Source organism: Anabrus simplex, chromosome 10 (assembly GCF_040414725.1).
Source record: "Anabrus simplex isolate iqAnaSimp1 chromosome 10, ASM4041472v1, whole genome shotgun sequence".
Classification (NCBI taxonomy): Eukaryota; Metazoa; Arthropoda; class Insecta; order Orthoptera; family Tettigoniidae; genus Anabrus; species Anabrus simplex.
The window spans coordinates 13,259,839-13,265,838 of record NC_090274.1 but is presented as its reverse complement, the minus strand read 5'-3'; the positions used below and the strand labels follow the sequence as shown (position 1 = coordinate 13,265,838).

The 6,000-nt window shown below is 37.3% G+C and overlaps 1 protein-coding gene across 1 annotated transcript in view; it reads left to right on the top strand.

The window, feature by feature from the left end:
* The first annotated feature begins 1,802 nt into the window (after positions 1-1,802).
* LOC136882450 (putative mediator of RNA polymerase II transcription subunit 17) overlaps positions 1,803-6,000 on the top strand; it is a 29,137-nt gene continuing 24,939 nt past the window's right edge. The window contains exon 1 of the mRNA XM_068229418.1: positions 1,803-1,885. The gene's annotated coding sequence lies outside the window, so the exon portion shown is untranslated. The remainder of the gene's footprint in view (positions 1,886-6,000) is intronic.

The following is a 6,000-nucleotide window of genomic DNA, read 5'->3' as shown; positions in this document are numbered from 1 at the left end:
AATAATCCCTTTGTTTATATAACTTGACAATATATTACATTACTTCTTCTTAATCTGTTTACCCTCCAGGGTCGGTTTTTCCCTCGGACCCAGCGAGGGATCCCACCTCTACCACCTCAAGGGCAGTGTCCTAGAGCTTCAGACTGTGGGTCAGGGGATACAAGTGGGGAGGATGGCCAGTACCTCGCCCAGGCGGCCTCACCTGCTATGCTGAACAGGGGCCTTGCGGGGGGATGGGAAGATTGGAAGGGATAGACAAGGAAGAGGGAAGGAAGCGGCCGTGGCCTTAAGTTAGGTACCATCCCGGCATTTACCTGGAGGAGAAGTGGGAAACCACGGAAAACCACTTCCACGATGGCTGAAATGGGAATCGAACCCTCCTCTACTCACTTGACCTCCCGAGGCTGAGTGGACCCCGTTCCAGCCCTCGTACCACTTTTCAAATTTCGTGGCAGAGCCGGGAATCGAACCCGGGCCTCCGGGGGTGGCAGCTAATCACACTAACCACTACACCACAGAGGCGGACTACATTACTTCTACATGTTGTAATTACATTTACATTAGTTTGTGGGAAATACCGAATTATAAACACTCTGTAAATTCTTAGACTTAGGTTTGAAATCATTTTTGTTGTACATAAGTATTCTTTGCTATATATTTGTTGAAGTGTTATTGTAAAATTTGCAATGTTAATAGAGAGTTGATGTAAATATATCTTTGACGTTTACCGGGCGATGTGGCTGTGCGGTTAGGGTCGCGCAGCTGTGAGCTTGCATCCGGGAGATAGTGGGTTCGAACCCCACTGCCGGCAGCCCTGAAGATGGGTTTCCGTGGTTTCCCATTTTCACACCAGGCGAATGCTGAGGCTGTACCTTAACTAAGCCACGGCCGCTTCCTTCCCACTACTAGGCCTTTCTATCCCATCGTCGCCATAAGACCTATCAGTGTCGGTGCGACGTAAAGCAATTAGCAAACAAAAAAAAAAAGAGCTTCTTTGACATTTTATTCTGCTGCTGCTGCTGCTGATGATGATGATGATGCTTGTTCTTTAAAGGGGCCGAACAACTGAGGTCATCGGCCCACGTTTTATTCTAGCCCAAGCCACCTCGTTGCTTTTAACCTCATGGTTCCGGATGTCTTTCTGCTATTAAATTAGCCAGTTGAACGCGCGTGTTGTGAGTGAAGTAGTGCGAGGACTCAAGAGTGTATCAGAGAAAAGCATGGGATAACTGTGATTGTACATGTGCTGGCTAAAATGCCACACATCTACGCTACTGAAGAATATGCAGATATGGTGTATTTTGTACGTCCTCTTAAACAATAATCACCATCAGCATTAGTGTTAAGAAAGGATGGTTTTCCTGTTGTACTTTCTCTTGAAACAATGATCACCACCAACACTTCAACAACACATCGATACCACCAACTGATTTAAATCTGACCAGTTGAGAAAATTGTCAACACATTCGTATGGCTGTATAATAAAACGTTAATCACACCATTTTCTCTGTACTTCATACTTTTTTAGGAAACTTTCGTGGTTTATCTTCTTCTTTCTCTGAAATTTTTCGTATGGGGAAAATGTTTCTGGGGAAAGGTAATTCAAGATTCGGAACGGCTTTGGGTGTTGACTCGTTTCTTCACAAACGGACTTCGTTTCTTCGCCGTAAAGGCGATTCCTCACGCAAACCATAATCATCTGGTTACCAACCCAAGCTCCCTTGATGAGAGGCCATTTTAGTGGTCTCTTGCAACAGGCAGGCGATTTTCTATGCTCTGTGATTGGCTCTGTTGTTGAGAGGAAACTTATCACTCGGTTATCTTCCCCAAGAGCTGCACTCATGTCAGTACAAACGGATAAAGTGGAGGGCCGCCTGTACCAAAGGTAAGACATACATGTTTCCTTTAATTATTTTGTTCAATCTTTTCAAGCAATTACAGTTTCAAAATTTTATCAACATTTTAAGGATGATAGAAAAGACAAAGAGTTTTTCTGTAAAATAACAAAAGAATAATTGAGTGACAAAATCAGAAACTATTAAAAGGGTATAAATTAAATATGACTCTCGTCAAATAATAATCAATATTGCATACATACATCTTTATTATAGTCTGTTATGCCCTTCAGCGTTCATTCTGCAAGCCGTTATAACTGTCCGCCTCTGTAGCGTAACGGTTAACATTATGACCCGTCCTCGAAGGCCCGGGTTCGATTCCCGGTGCTGCCAGAAATTTAAGAATGGCAAAAGGGCCGACATGTAGTTAAAATGGTACATGCAGAATTTACCTCCATTGGGGGGGGGGGTCTGAAAAGAGCTGCATCACCTCGGCATTAGGACACGAGTATACTTAAGTGTTCATATGGATTGATGGTGATTAAGTGCGGCCAGTATCCAGTATTCAGGAGATAGTAGGTTCGAACACCACTGTCGGCAGCCCTGAAGATGGTTTTCCGTGGTTTCCCATTTTCATACCAGGCAAATGCTGGGGCTGTACCTTAATTAAGACCACGGCTGCTTCCTTCCCACTCCTAGCCTTTCCCTGTCCCATCGTCGCCATAAGACCTATCTGTGTCGGTGCGACGTAAAGCAACTATCAAAAAAGGAAAAGAAATAAAAACTGGATCGGCAGGAAATGATTGAAATCTCCAATGTTCTCCTTTCTTTGACGAATTCGACTTACAGTACGATACCGGTATACCATATTTTATAGTGTATATGAAATTTACGTCGAGTTCATTTGAACACTAACAATAAGTAAATCTATACGTACACGTATTAAAAATACTTTTCTCCATATGAGGACATAAGATGCAAAAGCCGCCAAGTCCACGTTGACAAAATTTCCAAAAATTGAGAAAAACATGCCTCTGCTTTACAATTTGTTCTTATTGTGTGTTTATTGGACAAGAGATGTGTAAGGGGTTTGGGAATGATATGAGCAAAGAAAAATAAACCTATTATTTTTGTTGTAAATGTGGATTTTATTTTGGACTTGGAGGGTTTTGGTTGGAACATGATAGTAATCATCAATTCAAAATTCTGTCATGTAGATGAATGAGAAGCTAAGTCTCTACAATCAAATACTTTGCATTAACAATGAAATATGTCAATAATAAAAAAGCTTTCTTCTTCTTCTTCTGCTTCTCTAACCTATTTCAATCCACTCCTCTCCTCTGACAGCTCGGAACATACCACTTATTACATGTTATAAACCTCATTTTAGGTCCGTATTGAAAATTTAACAGTTCAACAATGATAAAGGTGTTTTAATTTATTCCACCTATTCAATACTTATATTATCACGTATAGTTGTTACATAATTAAATTCTTAGTTACATGGGACATGTTTCGCCCTCAATTAAGGGCATCTTCAGCCTAAATACAATAATCAAAAATACAACTAAATTAAAAGTGGACGTTAAATACAATCATCAAAAATACAACTAAAATAAAAAGTGGAAGTTAAAAGTTTAGTCTGTTCTTAAAATTCAGAACAATAAAATTGTGAAAAATGATAAAATAAAAAGATGCTAATGGAAAACTGTCTTATGATTAAACTATAATCTTGTCAGAGACTAAAACTTCTATTAAAATTCGAATTAAAACAGTTCATATAAAATATTGGAAAATCAAAGTGGTAGTAATAAAAAGCCAACGACATGAGGGCGTGTACACAAGCATAAACTTGATTGTCATGAATACAATCTTTTCAAGGCCGTTGATGAAATTCGTGGTAAGTAAGGCAAAGCATCTATTGAAAAATTGTAAGAGGCCGTTAGCACCGGTAGGTAATAAAATGGCTGAATCCTTGCCAGAAAATGTCAACAGATGCAGAAATAAGTTTTCTGTAAGAGAAGGAAAAGAAGAAATAAGAAACTGAACGTAAGGAGAGAATTCACTCTTACATAATTTTGAAACAGATGAGGACTTACATGTAAGTGGAAGTTGTTATTTCTTAACTACTGTTGAGTTGGTTGCTGCCCGTCTGTTGGCTCTAAGTCTGGTGTTATAACTGTGCTGCAGAGGCGGTAGCAAACTCGGAGGGGAAGGAATAGGGGAGTGCGGAAGGGAGGAGAGGATGGGTGGAGTCAAATGTGACGAGGCTGACAAAGGGGCGGAGTCAACTGCATTGCTGGAAGTAGGCCTAATATCTGTAGGTATGGGAGGAGTATTAGGGTTTGAAGAATTAAATATATTAGGTATCCTAAATTTATTCGAACTAACTGACTTTAATAATTTTGGCATTAATTCATGTAACATACTTTTATTGTCCGTGGTTTCATTGAGATTCTTTTGCTTATTGTACGTCTGATCTAAATAGATGTATAAACTTTCTAATTCATTCAGCATTCTTCCTTTTTGTATGTTTCTAATTATCGTTAAGTCTTTCTCTATGGATTCAAATCTGTGGCCAGTCTCCCTCATATGCAAACTCATCGCTGAGTATTTCCTATGTTTTTCCGCGTTAACATGTTCCATGTATCTTGTCATAAAATTTCTCCCAGTCTGTCCAACATATGAAAAATTACACTGAGTACATTTAAGTCTGTATACTCCCGATCCTAAATAACGATTCTTATCATAATTAACTTTTTTATGATTAAAGAATATGGACTGGTTAGTATTAGTAGTTTTAAAAGCTATATTAAAATTATGTTTCTTGAATACGCTAGTAATCTGATGTATAGCTGGATTATTAAAAGTGAATGTAGCATACTCAGTTTTTTTGGTCTTTTCTGGTATCAGATTCGTAGATAATTTGTTCTTAATTTTATTGATTAATTTGTTGATCATTTCTATTTTGAAACCATTTTGTTTAGCGAGGTATCTAATATAATTCAATTCTTTCTTCAAATTCATGGGAGATAGAGGGATTCTAAATGCTCTATAAATTAGACTGTGAAAAGATGCTTGTTTATGTGAACTCGGGTGTAAAGAGGAATTGTTTATAGTTGTAGATGATTGTGTCGGTTTTCTAAATATTTGGAATTCAAAAGTGTTAACCGTACGCGTAACTGTTATATCTAGAAAATTCAATGAGTTATCGACTTCGTCCTCTTTCGTGAATTTCAAATTAGGTTCGATTTCATTTAATTTATTTAAGATTTCTTGACTATTAGTGACATCTTTGTTTATGATTACAAATGTATCATCTACATATCTCAACCATAAATCCATTCCTTTAATTTTTGCTATTATTTCATTGTGTTCGATTGAATCCATAAATATGTCGGCAAGGATGCCCGATATTGGGTCACCCATTGCTAATCCATTCTGTTTATAAATATTATTGTTAAATGTGAAGTAGTTATTGTCTAATACGAACTTTAACAATCTAGTGAATTCTTCTACTTCCATTTTATTAAGATTATTGTGTTTACAAATATTATCATGAATGATATTAACAGTTTTATCTGTCGGAATATTCGGGAACATATTCACTACGTCATACGAACACATCATCTGGTTTGGAAGTACGCCAAATCCAAGCAAAATGTCACACAAGTCAATGGAATTTCTTAATGGTTGTTTATTATTAAAAGTGTAATGTCTTTTCAAAAAATTGTGAATGTATTTGGAGACTTTATACGTGGGAGAATTACGGCAATTGATAATCGGACGAATCGGAATATCTTTTTTATGTATTTTGGGCATAGCTCTACTTTCCGGGAGCCTAGGATTCATATTGACAAATTTTAATTGTTCTTGTTCAGTAAAGAGAGATGTGGATCTTTTAAGTAAGGCTTTTAAGTTGCGTTGAATTTTAGTTAGCGGATTTTTTGTTACTAATGTGTATTTATTATTATCATCAAAAAAATCTTCAGTTTTTTTGATATATGTATCTTTATCCATCAAAACGATCGCACCCCCCTTGTCAGCCTTGGTTACTATAATATTGTTATCTTCAATTTTCGATTTCATGTTTTTTATTGTTTTCTGTTGTTTGGGATCAAAATTGGAATAAATTTCTTTAGCCAGTCTGGGTAATTTCTTCTTT